Raw genomic sequence first — 15,584 nt, forward strand, 5'->3', positions numbered from 1 at the left:
TCAGCATTGTGGTGGAAGCTGGTCATAGCTGGGGAATGATTGGGACCATGGCCTCTGGGGTCACACCTGTGGTAGAGTAGATGGGATTCTGGTGTCTCAGGTTCCCTTCCTGCAGATGGGGCCTCTGGTGGCTATCTGTTGCCCCCTGGTATGCCCTCAGCTCATATGTCTTATACATTAGGTCTGGTCATCTGTGCCTGTGGGATGGAACTAGTAAGCTGTCATCTGTGCTGTATCTTGAGCCCCAGGCTGGCCATAGCCCTGCTCTGATCTCCTCATGTGTTCTTTGTTCTTATGGGCATCTAGGCTTCTTAAGAGAACTTTGCTCTAGAAGAGACCCCTTACCTAGTACCTCCACTTCTTTCTAGTAAGAAGGTCACATGGAGGCCTATTAGGAGCATCTAGAGAACTCTAGATCACCCTGGGATCAAATCCAGAACTGTTTGAGCAGGCTGGCTGCCCCTGAAGTGTGTGGTGAATTTTCCCTGAGGGGAAGTAGGAAGGTTAGCTTCTGGGTCTTGGTGCCAGCTATTGAGGAGATCAAAAGCCTCAGCAGCAGCTCAGGCAAGGATCATCCAGAGGTGATCTCCAGGACCCAGTCCAGTGGACTGCCCCTGGACCCAGAGTTGCTCTCTAGTGCCATTGGCTCAGGGAGGGAGCTATCCTTTCCTAGGATGCTAGAAGAATCAGTAAGGCATCTGGGTGCTTTGGAAGAAAAGAGGGTAAGGAAATTTCCTGATAGCCGCACCTGTACATTTGATACATTTGTGCATGCAGGTAGGTAATATGGGTCGCCTGCCCTTTTTGTATATGGGAGTAGTTGTGAAGGTTTCTATAATTAAGTTCTACTTAGCAATATGAGGATTTTATTTATTTATTTATTTATTTGAGAGAGAGGGAGCGAGTGCAAGCAGGGAAGAGGCAGAGGGAAAGAGAGAGAGACAATCTTAAGCAGGCTCCATGCTCAGTGAGGAGGTGGACACAGGGCTTGATCTCATGACCATGAGATTATGACCCAAGCAGATATCAAGAGTCAAATGCTTAACCAACTGAGCCTCCCAGGCACCATAGTAATAGAAGGATTTTGAAGTGAAAAAATGTGGGGTACCTGGGTGGCTCAGTAAATGTCCAACTTTGGCTCAGGTCATGATCTCGTGGTTTGTGAATACAAGTCCCCGTGTCATGCTCTGTGCTGACAGCTTGAAGCCCGGAACCTGCTTTGGATTCTGTGTCTCCTTCTCTCTCTGCCCCTCTCCTACGCATGCTCTCTCTTTCAAAAATAAATAAATAAACATTAAAAAAAATTTTTTTAAATAAAGTGAAAAAAACTTTTTAAAGGAGGCTTCACACCCAACATGGGGCTTGAACTCACAACCCTGAGATTAAGAGTCACATGCTCTACCAACTGAGCCAGCCAGGCACCCCTTACAGTGAAATTTTATCCATGAATCCAGGAAACTCTATGCTGAACATTTACTGGATGCTTAGCCCTGGGTGAAATGTGAGGAACGAAGGAAGGAGCACAAAATGGGCTGTACCCTCAAGGAGCTTCTAATCTGGTGGAGAGAAAGAGGCACTTGTTTAGATTTTTACCCTAAAGTTCCTTAAATTAGAGTTTGCTCCTGCTTTTCCTTTGTCTCACAGAGGTAAGATAAATGAGCACATGATTAAAAGAGGTTGGATTATTTCATATTCTAAAATAGTAGAGCATATATTTGTATGGTATTTTACAGCTTACAAAACACATTCACAACATTAACTTATTCTGTTGGGAACTCCAAAGGCCTAATATGAGAGATTTAGAAGAACAGCCAGCTAGCTGACTTTAGCAAACTGAAATGCCATACACTGAGCACAGCTGGAGAATCGCGTCACTTCCTTGCCTCCTGCTCTGAGAAGATGGAAAATTTAGCAAGAGGATGGGGAGGGCTTTGAGGACGAGAAAAGGATCAGGAAATAGGACATTTGAACAAAGGACAGCATACGGTGGGTGGGGAATTGAGAATACTGGAAGCCTCCTGGGTGGGGGTCAGAAACTTAGGTTGTAATCAATCCCAACATTGCCCCAAATTGGCCATACAGATAGTAGGTCCTCACTAGTTTTTATCTGTAAAAGGAGAGATTTAACTAGATGACTCCAAGGTCCCCTCCATCTCTGACAGCTTATTTTTGTTAGACAAGTAAGGAGGAAGAGTGATGCTTCCTGCTGTTCCTCAGCCTCACTGTGGAGAGAAAATAGATATATCGTGCAGCCTTTAGGCTAATTAAAAGAGATTTAAATGAAGAGGTTTGCTCTTCCTCCATGCCCCAGAGATCTTTCGGGGTGGACGAGATGCCCTCACAATCACAATCAAGCTATAAGAGGGACTGGCTGGCACCTTGCATAGGCATGGACTCTTGAAAAGCTACTGGCTTCCTTCTACTGGGTTGGCCAGCCAGTCAGCCAGGCTTCTACCTGGGCCTGCGGCGCCTGATGCAGCCTCCCTGTTTCCAGCCGTGCATGGGCGCTTACCTCCTAAGTGTTGTTCCGTGTCCCCTAGGTGCTCCGGCACCTGGTCTGCCCCCTCCAGGGGGCAGTTGTACAGATTCCTTCACTTGTAGAGGGAGAAGATGGATGTGTCTGCAGTTTCTCCTGCAGCCCCATGGGTTCTGTGGGCTTAGGCCAGGTTTCCACCAACCTCAAGGTCTGGCATGTGAGGCCACTTCCTTCAGGAGCATGGCTTAGCTTCAGTGGGTGATATGTTTGTTCTGCCTTCCTTTTACTTCAAGCATCTAATCCAGCCCCTAGTGGATGCCAACATGTCTGCTTCCAAGTTCTCTGAAGGCAGGAGCTCTGCTTTGGTGTGAACACCCAGTGATCAGTGACCTCTGGTCCCTCCCAGGCAGGTGACTCCACTGTTGGAAAGTTCTCTCTTTTGTCTCAAATGGGCTTCCTTACACCCCCTGTCTCTTGGCCTGGCCCTGCTCTCTGGCACAGCTGGCTTATCTGCTCACAGGTTTAGCAGGAGCTCACTATGCTCTTACCTCCTCAACTCTGGGATTCTCTATACTTGACTTCTCTAGCTCCTGTGGCTGGATTGTGACTCTCAGACCCTTGCCGGCCTGGGATGTCCTGCCCAAGGCTGTCAATGTCCTGAAGACAGGGAGGTTCACATAGGTCAGGGCTCAGTATGTCACTCGGACTGAGTGACACAGTCTGAAGAATGACTAACCTTCACTTGCCAGTCTGAGAACACCATCCTCTACCTTCCTGAGTGCCCTCTGGCACTACACCCCACACTGGGCATCTCAGCATGAAGACCGGGTCCCCTCCATCCTGGGCTTGTGCAACCCGAGTGTGAATCTGTGGGGGCCTGCGTGGATCCCTGGCATGTCTTCTTTCGTTGTATTTGGAGATCCCTTCCAACCTAGTGAGACCCTTTGGATCCTGACTCTGTCTCCTGAAATAAGGGTAATACTAAGACAGTATGCTTGTTTTAGGAATCTTGCCCGGAGAACCTCTCCCCTTCTTCTGGCCCTGTGTGCCCACTTTCCAAATCCCTGTATCTGACTTTGAGTGGCCAGTGTTGAACCCTCCAGGCCAAAGCCTTGCCAGCTCTGGTTTGAGGTGATGTCAGCTGAAGGTAGCAGTAGAGCCAAGTTGGCTTGGAGAGGCAGCCACCCCTTGCATTCTAGCCATGGAAGCCTCTGTGCACTGCAGAGGAAACTCTTTTGTGGGCCTCTTCTTCTCTGGTCAGACGTGTAATTCTGGCCTCTTTTTGGGGTACACTGGCCTTTGGCTCTTTAGGGTAGATGTCCTCAGGGACAGTAAACATTCTGCAGATGAATATTGCAAACTCACATAAAAGGAGAAAAGATGGTATGGTGAACCCCTTTCTGGTGACCCATTACCCGCTTCAACAATGATCAATGTTTTGCTGTCTTGTTTCATCTATATTTCTCCAGCTTTCTTTTCTTTTTTTTTTTTTAGACTGGATCTTTCTTTCTTTCTTTCTTTCTTTCTTTCTTTCTTAGACTGGATCTTTCTTTCTTTCTTTCTTCTTTCTTTCTTTTTCTTTCTCACTCTCTCTCTCCCTCCCTCTCTCCCCCTCTCTTCTTCCTTTCTTCTGTTCCTTCCCTTCCTTCCTTCCTTTTTCATTTATTTAAATCCGAGTTAGTTAACATATAGTGTACCAGTGGTTTTAGGAGTAGAATTTAGTGGTTCATCACTTACATATAACATCCAGTGCTCATCCCAGCAAGTGCCCTCCTTAATGCCCTCATCCATTTAACCCATCCCCCTACCTACCTCCCCTCCAGCAACCCTCAGTTTGTTGTCTGTATTTAAGACTTTCTTATGGTGTGCCTCCCTTTCTGTTTTTATCTTATTTTTCCCTTCCCCTGTGTTCATCTGTTTTGTTTCTTAAATTCTTGACTTCCACATGTGAGTGAAATCATATATTTGTCTTTCTCTGATTGACTTATTTCACTTAGAATAATAGACTGTAATTCCATCCATGTTGTTACAAAAAGATTTCATTCTTTTTGATTGCTGAGTAACAGTCCATTGTATATATATGCCACATCTCCTTTATCCATTCATTAGTCAATGGACATTTGGGCTCTTTCCATTATTTGGCTATTGTTGATAGTGTTGCTATAAACATTGGGATGCAGGTGCCTCTTTGAATTAGCATTTGTGTATCCTTTTTAAAAATGTTTATTTATTTTTGAGAGAGAGAGAGAGAGAGGGGGGCAAAGAGAGAGGGAGACATAGAATCTGAAGCAGGCTCCAGGCTCTGAGCTGTCAGCACAGAACCTAATTCGGGGCTTGAACTCCCAAATCGTGAGATCATGACCTGAGCCAAAGTCAGCTGCTTAACCGACTGAGCCACCTAGATGCTCCTCCTTAATTAAAAATTTTTTTCTTAATGTTTATTTTTGAGAGAAAGAGAGAGACAAACAGACAGACAGAGCATGAATAGGGGAAGGGCAGAGAGAGAGGAAGACACAGAATTTGAAGTAGGCTCTAAGCTCTGGGCTGTCAGCACAGAGCCCGACGTGGGGCTTGAACTCACAAACAGCAACATTACGACCTGAGCTGAAGTTGGATGCCTAACCAACTGAGCCACCCAGGGACCCCAACATTTTTTTATTCTTTAAGTAAATACTTAGTAGTGCAGTTTCTGGGTTGTAGGGTACTTCTATTTTTAATTAAAAATTTTTTTAAAATATTTATTTATTTTTGAGAGTGAGAGTGAATGTGAATGGGGGAAGGACAGAGAAAGAGGGAGACACAGAATCGGAAGCAGGCTCCAGGCTCCGGACTGTCAGCACAGAGCCTGACATGGGGCTTGAACTCACAAGCTGTGAGATCATGACCTGAGCTGAAGTTGGAAGCTTATCAGACTGGACCACCCAGGTGCCCCTCTATTTTTAACTTTTTGAGGAACCTACATAATTTTACAGAGTGGCTGCAGCAGTTTGTATTCCTACCAACAGTGCAAAAGTATTCCCTTTTCTAGACTGGAGTATTTTCTTTTTTCTTTTTTTAATGTTTTTATTTATTTATTTTTTTAATTTTTTTTTTAATGTTTTATTTATTTCTAGGAGAGAGAGAGAGACAGCGTGAGCAGGGGAGGGTCAGAGAGAGAGGGAGTCACAGACTGAAACAGGCTCCAGGCTCTGAGCTGGCAGTCAGCACAGAGCCCGACGCGGGGCTCGAACCCACGAACCGTGAGATCATGACCTAAGCGAAAGTCGGACGCTTAACCCACTAAGCCACCCAGGCGCCCCTGTTTTTATCTATTTTTGAGAGGAAGTGAGAGAGAAAGTGCACATGCATGAGAGAGTATGGGGGAGGGGCAGAGAGAGAATCTGAAGCAGGCTCTGCATTGACAACAGAGAGCCCTATGCAGGGCTCAAACTCAGGAACCACGAGATCATTTCCTGAGCCAAAGTTGGATACTTAACAGACTTAGCCATCCAGGTGCCTCTGGAGTATTTTCAACCAAAATACAAACATATCATTTCACTCATAAATACTTTAGGATGTACCTCTAGTTAAAAGCTGTTTTTATTTTAATCCAATGACATTATCACAGCCAACAAAATTAACTATAATTTCTTAATATAACTTAATACTGAATCCATGTTCAGTTTTACTTGAGTATCTCATAAATGGCTTTTTAGGGTTGTTTTGTTCAAATCAGAATCCAAACAAACATTGCGTATATATGGAATATTTTATATATACATACACACGTATATGTAATGTATATATGTGTATTTATTTCAAAATAATAATATAGGTATTTTAACTAACAATAATACTAGGGAACATAATTTAAGATTTTCTTGTGGTTTCTTTTGTTCTTAGTTTATCTCTTTCCAAGGATGTATAGTCCAAGTTCTGTGCTTTAGACTTAGTTGAAATGACTCTTCTCGGTGAGGTTATGTCATTAAGAAGATATGTAATTAAGCTCTTTTTTTTTTTTTTCCAGTTTGTGTTCAATTTGTAGGCATTGCTTTTTGATCACTTATCTGTTGCCATGATCATACTGCACAGTACATCAGCTAAAACTCAGTGGCTTCAAACAGCAATTTTTTTTTTTTCAAACAGCAATGTTTAATTCTCATTCATGCCGTTGCATGCTGGCTAGACTTCACTGAACTAGGCTGGGCTCTGGGCTGCAGTTAAGTCCAGGTCTGCCCCACATTTTCTTCCCATGGTGATGACAGACACACAGGAGGGCATGCCTAACCACACACACACACACACACACACACACACTTCAGACCTCTGCTTGAAAAGACACATCTGCTAACATTATTTTAGTCAAAGCAACTCATTTTTTTTAAAAGTTTTCTTTATTTTGAGAGAGAGAGAGAATCCCAAGCAGGCTGCACTGATAGTGCAGATCCTGATGTGGAGCTCGAACCCAGGATTCTTTCGATCATGACCTGATTCGATCATGACCTGAGCCAAAACCAAGAGTTGACCAGGCAATCCAGATGCCCCCAAAGCAATTCGTATTTCAGCCCAAATTTAAGGGGTGGTCTTGTAGTTACTATGGCTGTATAAGAAATTACCCTAAAGCTTAGTGGCATCAACCAACCACTATTTTGTTACAGATTCTACGGGTCAGGAATTCAGGCAGGGCACACAGGATGGCTTATTTCTGCTCTACAGTGTCTGGAGCTTCAAGTGGAAGACTCACAGTCTGGGGACTGGAATCATCTGAATTATCCTCCTCACTTACAGTCTTACAGTTGATTCTTGCTAGTAGCTGGGAGCCTCAGTGCTTCTCCACATGGGCTAGGTTGTTCCCTCTCAACATGGTTTTTGGGTTTCAGGGTTGTTCTGAGAGAGAGAGAGAGAGAGAGAGAGAGAAAGCCACCTGGAGACTGTACTACCTTTTATGACCTAGTCTCAAAAGACATTTATTATTTCTGCCATTTCTCTTCATTGAGATGGTGCTAAAGTCCTATCCAGTTTTGAGAGGAGGAGATATGGGCTCCAGCTCTCGATTGGGAATGTCCAGTTTCTGTAAGAGCCTGTGGGACTAGAAATCTTATGGAGACCATTTTTGGAAAATAGAGTCTGCCACATTCTGGAAAAATAGACTTCACCCTTAGTGGGTCGAACTGCAAAGTCACATGGCACAGAGCAGAAATCCACTGAGGACAACAATGCCATCAGCTATACTTTTTTCTTTCTAATTTAATTTTCTTAAAATTATATAAAACTTTTATGTGATTTCAAATAAATGAAATGTACCTAGAGAAGTCTAGTTCTATCTTGTTCCCTTCCACATTATTTTCTTCCTTCTCTGATAAGAATTCACCTTTATCAGTTTTTTTTCCATTCCCTTTTGAAAATATAAGGAAAATATACATTTACTTAACCCCCCATATATATATATACACACACACACACACACATATATATACACGCATATGTATATATACACACACATATATATGTATACCTATCTGGCCAATTCTGAACCCTGTTCTGAGGTTTTTTCCCCCTACATAATATATTCTGAAGATCACTCCATAGCAGAATGGAGAAATCCTCCTGATTAGTTTCTTTTTTTCTTTTTCTTTTCTTTTCTTTATTTCTTTTTTCTTTTCTTTCTTTTTTTTGCATCTGCACAGTGCTCTATCACATGGGTGTGCCATAGCTGATCCGTGGATATCAGCCTGTGGCCAGACTTTGCTCTTACAAGTAGCCATCACATTGAGCAACCTGGTGTATATGTCATTTTGTATTTTTACTGGTGTATCTATGGGGTAATGTATTGATGGGATGATTTCCCAGTGTATCTTATGGGATATTTTGTATTTTTCCCAGGGTATCTCTGGGTTAATTTCCTATAGGATGCTGAAACAAGATGGTAAATGCACATTTTGCTATGTATGCCAAACCTGAGAGGCAAGGGTAGAGGCAGGGTGCTAGTGAGGGGTTTGGACACTGGTCAGATGTGGGAGGATGGTCACTGGACCAGGATGAGGGGATGGCAGGGAGTAGGGAGAGGGAGAAAGTGCTAAAAAGCACTCAGCTTCTGAATATATACTGAATGTAGAGCCAGCGGGGTCCTGAACGCCTCGCTTTGACAAGTTAGAGAAAGAGAGAAGTCAGGAAGACCCCTGAGTTCTGGCCTGAGCATGTGGTGCACACTGGGGGCAACTGAATGGGGCCTAGGATCAGAGTTCGTTCCTGGAGAAGTTGTGTTTTAGAGACACCCAAGTGAGGTATTAGGTAGGCAGCTGAGTATTCAAGTCTAGGCTGGGGAAATAAAGGAGCACCTAACGTGCAAATGCATTAATATTAATGCCACTGGTTTCTACAAGTACACTGAGAAAGAGATGAGGAAGAGTTAAAAATTGAGGTGATAACCGGGGTTGCAAGAGGGCAAGTCAAGTATATTGAATTTAACAAGTTTTTATCAAATGAAATGCTGGAAATGAGAGCACGCAGCATGAGGCCTGGTATTAAATACCAGCTGGTTGCCTGGTGCCTGCCCAGCCCTGAAGATATAAAGGTGAACAGGTAGATTCCCATCCCTGTTTCCTACTACAGAATATATTTGAATTAAACTTGATTAAGGGTTTGGTCCCTGCCCTCTGGGAGCTCTGATTGAATATGGGGATGCCTGGGGGGCTCAGAGGAACCACGCTGGTCCATCTTTCTCATCTTCACATATAGCTGCTAAAACACATAATTTGGGCCTGAAGCTGGAGAGTTCCCTTGAAAGGGCTGGCCCATCCCAGAGGTTTTCAGCCCAGGGGTTCAGTCCAGGCCACCAGAGCCACAGAAAACACCCGCTTGCATTGGAAAGAATGTCATTTTGCCTCTTAATCCTCATTTGTGTTCATGAAACTCCAGGAAGTTTGGACAGTGGTGAGGGACAGGGTTCCCTTGGAAGGTTTTGGGGATTGGGAAGAGGCCAGGAGGGAGGGAGCTCCAGGTCTCAGGCTGATGGTCTGGAGTGGTGATCTGCCAGTGGGCACCCAGGGCAGAGAAACCAGTGTGACTCTGGGATATGTATTTATCTAGGCCCAGGGCTCTAGAGGCAAGCTGTGACACACGGAGCAGGCTCAGAAGCCAGTGGACTGGAGTAGGGCTTTCCCAGGGGCCAAGCATCCATCCCTGCTTCCCTCATGTACTGAAAGCATTTTTACAAATGCTAGTGCTTAGTGCTGACTGCCAGGGGAAGAGGGGTTTCCTGCCAGGATGCTTTTGGGCCTGTGATGCGGGCCGAGCCTATGGAAGCAGGGCAGCTTGCTCTGGGTGCTCTTGACAGACCACCTCTGCCACACTGGCCTCTATCCTTCCCCTAACTCCCCTGCCCTGCCAGCGTATATGGTAGAGCCCACACAAGGGTCCCTGCTCTCATTGGTACTTGGCACCTCCTTGGCCACCATGGCATATACCTTGGCTTGCCTGGGCTGTAAAAACACAGGGCCTGAGAATACAGGCACAGAGCTTCTGCATTCTCCCTACCTAGGCACTCAGTCAGGTGTGAAGAGCCCTAGGAAACCCATCTAGGGCTCCAGGGACAGGTGTCACACAACCATCTCCTTTTCTAAATGGTAAAAACCTCCACAGCCCTGAGTGTGGAGTGAGGAAAGAGAAAATGTCTTCCCTGTCCTCATGTTGGAGAGCCTGGTGGGGACTCTTGGGGGTGACACTGCTCCCTTTCAGTTACAAAGACCCTGGCTTACTGCTCCGGGTCTGCCTGGTGGTGCTGAGAACCTGTTTTCAGAAGCATGAAGAAAGAAACTAGAAGCTTTGCCCTTTGGAAAGCATCTTTGGTTCCTGGTACTCCCTTGTGAGCACTTCATTCTGGGCCTCCCAGGCCTGTGAGATGGAGGGGCAGTGACCCCAGAAGTAATCAAGGCTAAAACTCCTGGCAAGGTTTTCAGGGAACATGGGCCCTGAAATGGGCTTCATTTTCCTTAGTCACTACTGGTAGCTCAGGAAAAAACAAGATGTTCAGATAAAGGCAAACATGGCTCTTGAAAAGATAGTTGTTGATAGTAATTAGTAGTAATTGATTTTGCTTATACAGCGATTTTCCCTCTGTGTAGCTCTGGCCAACAGAGGGTCAGGAACACTGGTGGGGGATGGAAAGACTTAGCTAGAGAGGTTCTTTCCAAGAACCCCATAGCAAGGCTCTGGAGGACCAGGAGGAGGGATCTAGGCTTCCCAGTCCTGGCCTCTGCTTGGTGGATCACCCTGGCCACTTTGGGATAAGGACACTTTCATGTGTCCAGTGAAAATATCGGACATCTGATGCGAGGAGCAGTCTGCTTGGCATCCTCCCTGCCCCTGGGTAGAGTGGGGTGCCGCTGTTGCCCCCAGCAAATTAATTTCTTCAAAGACCTGCTTTATCCCCAGGGAAGGCTTTCATCCCCAAAGATGCAGACTCATTGTTTGAGGGTGTTCTTTCTTTGTCCAGCATCTTTGTTCACTGTTTATTTTTGTTCAGTGTGTTCATTCAATAAGCACTTCTTAGTCCCACTGTGGAGCAGGGTCTGTGCATTCACTGAGTTGACAGAGGAAATGCAGTCGTCGCCCTGAGTGGATCCCACAGTCTAGGTGAGGAAGGGCTCACCAAACCCACCAAAGGAGCAGCAAAACTTCTCTGGCATCCTCAACCTCTTCCACATTGTAGGGAGTTGGCCAGAACCACCTCAGATGATGGCTGCTTGTCTGCACACGTATACATACACACACACACACACACACACACACACACACACACACACACACACCCAGACACCTTGATTCCTTCTGGGGCTCCAGGGACAAGCTAATGGTCCAATTCAGTGGATGTTTTCTTTCTTTTTTTAATTTTAAAGTTTTTATTTAAGTAATCTCTGCACCCAGCATGGGGCTAGAACTCATAACCTTGAGGTCAAGCGTCTCATGCTCTTCTGATTGAGCCAGCCAGGTGCCCCCGGTGGACATTTTCCTGTCTTAGTTGCCTAACCTCCCTGTGGACTTCTCATCACACTCCTCTTCTGCAAACTCCCTCCTTGGTTTCTGTCTCCTCTGGTCTCCTCTGCGACACCATTTGTGCTGCCTCCCTGAGGTCCCCAGGACTCAGCCCTGAGCCATGTTTCTTCTCGCTCTCATGGAGCCCGCCCAGGGCTTCTGCATGACAGGTGCTGCCTGCTGACAGCTCCCTGAACCCTCTCCAGCTCAGGTCATCCACTTTCCAGTGGACACGTCCATATGGGGACCCCTAGCCACCTCCTACACACAGTACCACACCTCCCCACTCTCCTCTCCCTTTGACTGGATGGTACTTAACGTTGGGTTTTTAGGACCTCTTTTTTTGGGAAAACCTGAGCCCATACCACAATGAAATTAATCTGTCATAAAGTATTTTTTTAAAGACGGGAATGTTTATGATGTTCTTTGGTGTCCACAAAAGATCTCAGTCTTTTGTTTGGGAACAGAGCCTCTTCCCAAATGCAGGCCTGGGGTTCCTAGGGCTATGAGGCTAGTGGGAGCAGTTGAACAGTGTGTGGATGAACTGGTCTGGCTAAATTTGCCAAGGGAGGGGAATCATGGGGTGGGGGGAGATACTGGAGGTGAATTAGGGAGTGGGAGCAGGAAAGCTTGCACGTGGTGGCTTCCCTCAGATGACCATGACATCCTTGATCACAGTGCTAACTGCACTATTGCTTACTATGACAAGGGAGAAAGTTTACTATGTTCTCATCCCAGACTAGATCACAGAGGTACCCTGGGCTACTGAATACCCAGCAGGGAGGGGCCTAATGGGAGCCCCACAAATGATGATGGACACTTAACAGTGACTTTGGGAAGGAGTGTTGCTTGGAGGTGGTGCCCACCCCACTATGGGTCTTGCTACACCATGTGCTTCTCAGTGATCTTGCCTGAGCAGGACTCTTACTGCCATTGAGGCTTGTTTTTTGTCTTTGTTCCCATGCTCTTTTCTTGGCATTGTTTTTTTTTTGTTTTTAATGTTTAATGTTTATTCATTTTTGAAAGAGAGAGACAGAGTGCGAGCGGAGGAGGGGCAGAGAGAGAGGGAGACACAGAATCCAAAGCAGGTTCCAGGCTCTGAGCTGTCAGCACAGAGCCTGATGCNTCTGATACGTTCAGGCACTTTTTAATTTTTTAATTTTTTAAAAATTTTAAAAATTTATTTATTTATTTATTTAATATTTTTTATTTATTTCTAGGAGAGACAGAGAGACCGCGTGAGCAGGGGAGGGTCAGAGAGAGAGGGAGTCACAGACTCTGAAACAGGCTCCAGGCTTTGAGCTAGCAGTCAGCACAGAGCCCGACGCGGGGCTCGAACCCACGAACCGCGAGATCATGACCTAAGTGAAAGTCGGACGCTTAACCGACTAAGCCACCCAGGCGCCCCTAAAAATTTATTTCTGAGAGAGAGAGAGAGAGCGAGAGAGCGCCTGAGCAGGCAAGGGTCAGAGAGAGAGGGAGATACAGAATCTGAAACAGGCTCCAGGCTCCGAGCTGGCTGTCAGCACAGAGCCCAACGCGGGGGCTCAAACCCATGAACCGTGAGATCATGACCTGAGCCAAAGTCGGATGCTTAACCAACTGAGCCATCCAGGTGCCCCTGTTCAGGCACTTTTGAATTTTAACTATATTGATGAGACCCTCTGGGAATTTTTAAATGTTTTAATTTATTTATTAAGTACTTTCTTTTTTTTTTAATTTTTTTATTTATTTCTAGGAGAGAGAGAGAGAGACAGCGTGAGCAGGGGAGGGTCAGAGAGAGGGAGATACAGACTCTGAAATAGGCTCCAGGCTCTGAGCTGGCAGTCAGCACAGAGCCCGACACGGGGCTCAAACCCACGAACCGCGAGATCATGACCTAAGCGAAAGTCGGACGCTTAAACGACTAAGCCACCCAGGCGCCCCTATTTATTAAGTAATTTCTACACTCAGTGTGGGGCTTGAATTTATGACCCTCGAGATTGAGTCCCATGCTCTTCTGACTGAGCCAGCCAACTGCCTGTGGAATTTTTAAAAATTACACACCAAGACATAAGCATATTATTGATGTGGATATTTAAACAATTCAGTCATTGAGTAGAACTTCTATTTTCCCCCATCTTTCCTTGCATTATTACTTTTCTATGCATATTTCTAAGATCTTCCCACATGCACATCCATGAATCTACTGTGTACTTATGCACATACTTTTTTTAGTAGCTCAGTTTTATTTTCTGTATTAACAAAAATTTAATCATCAAACAACACTTGTGGACCCTGAGTGCCCCAGGGCCATTACAGTAAAAATAGTAGGTCACAATAATAAAGTAGCAACTACTCCAGAAATCCAGTGCTCTGGGGAAGAGTGCGCTGCCTAGGAGGGGACACAAAGTTAGGCTTAGCCCCTTTTCCCCTGCTGAGGGTTAATGAAAAATGGGGACACAAAATTCTGCAAGGTCTGCACCACCAGAGGAAGCTGGCCAAGACAGGAGGGGATGGAAATTGAGGGTTAGCCAGGGTCTTCAGCAGTCAGTCGGATAGCTGGGACGCTGCTTTCACCTTGGATAATTCCTCCTTCTCTTCCTCCTCCTCCTCCCCCTCTTCCTCCTCCTCCTCCCCCTCTTCCTCCTCCTCCTCCTCCTTNCTTCTCTTCCTCCTCCTTCTCTTCCTCCTTCTCCTCCTTCTTCCTCTCCTCCCCTCCTGTTCCTCCTTTTTCTCTTCCTCCTGCTCCACCTTCTTGTCCTCTTCCTCTTCCTCCTTTTCCTTCTCCTCCTTTGACTCCTTTTCCTTCTTCTCCTTCTCCTCCTTCNGAGGTTGATTATGTGCAGAGAGAGGCTGGCACACAGAGTGAGCTGAGAACATGGTAGCTGCTGGGGGTGATGGTGTTACTGTTTTGACTCCCAGGAACAAAAGGCATTGAAATCATTAACCGTTTCATCAGCCAAGGTTTTTTATATATATTCATACCACTTTTTATTTTTTAATTTTATGAATTCTTAGTATATTAGCACAGAAGTACAAGCTTACAGTTTGGAAATGGGTATTGGATATCTGAGAGTACAGGTCCAGATAGTATTTTTAAACTTTTTTTTTGAGATATAATTCACATACCATAACATTCACCCATTTAAAGTGTATCATTCCCTGGTGTTTAGTACAGAGTTGTGCAGTCTACAAAAGCTACCATCCAAGTTTACAATATTTTCATCACACCAAAAAGAAACCTCCAATCTATTAGCAGCCACTCTTATTCTCCACCCTCCTCCCTGTCCTGGACTTAGGCAACCACTAATCTATTATCTGTCTCTGTCAATTTGTCTGTTGTGAACATTTCATGCAGTGGAACCATGTAATATTTTTGTGTATGTCTGGTTTCTTTCGCTTAGCATGTTTTCAAGGTTTATTCATGTCATAGAGTTCATTCCTTTTTATTGCCCAGTAATGTTCTATTGTATGGATGAATGACATTTTATTCCTCAGTCCATGGACATTTTGGTCATTTCTATTTTTTGACTTTGGCTCTTATAAATAATTCTACTATGAATATTTGAGTACAAGTTTTTCTGTAGACAGGTTTTAATTTCATTTGGACATATTCCTAGAAGTAAAATTGCTGGGTCATATGATAACTCTGCATTTCACATGAAGAACTGGACTGTTTTCCCAAAAAAATGCACCATTTTACATGTGTAAATGAACCATTTTACATGTGTAAATGAACCAGCAATGAACGATGGTTTCATTTTTTCCCACATCCTTGTCAACACTTGTCATTATCTTTCTTTTTTCTTTTAGCCATCCTATTAAGTGTGAAGCGGTGTCCACTGCAGTTTTGATTTGCATTTCCCTCATGATTTGACCATACCTTCATGTGCTTATTGTCTATTTCTGGATTTTCTCTAGAGAAACATCTATTCAGATTCTTTGCCTCTTTTTGTAATTGAGTTGCCTTTTTATTGTTGAGTTGTAAAAGTTCTTTACCTTTTCTAGATAGTAAACTTTCATCAGATAATTGATTTCCAAATGTTTTCTCCTATTCTGTGGTTTGTCTTTTTACCTTGTAAATGATACATTTGCAGTACAAACATTTTAATTT

General features: G+C 44.7%; 1 protein-coding gene and 1 non-coding gene across 2 annotated transcripts in view; one reads left to right on the plus strand and one right to left on the minus strand.

Moving 5' to 3' along the window:
• BSN (bassoon presynaptic cytomatrix protein) overlaps positions 1 to 15,584 on the plus strand; it is a 102,116-nt gene that overhangs the window by 13,469 nt on the left and 73,063 nt on the right.
• Positions 1,348 to 1,420, minus strand: TRNAK-CUU (transfer RNA lysine (anticodon CUU)). Its single transcript has one exon. It is a non-coding gene; the product is annotated as a tRNA-Lys (tRNA).

This window comes from Crocuta crocuta, unplaced genomic scaffold (genome assembly GCF_008692635.1).
Source record: "Crocuta crocuta isolate KB4526 unplaced genomic scaffold, BGI_CrCroc_1.0 scaffold77, whole genome shotgun sequence".
NCBI classification, from domain to species: domain Eukaryota; kingdom Metazoa; phylum Chordata; class Mammalia; order Carnivora; family Hyaenidae; genus Crocuta; species Crocuta crocuta.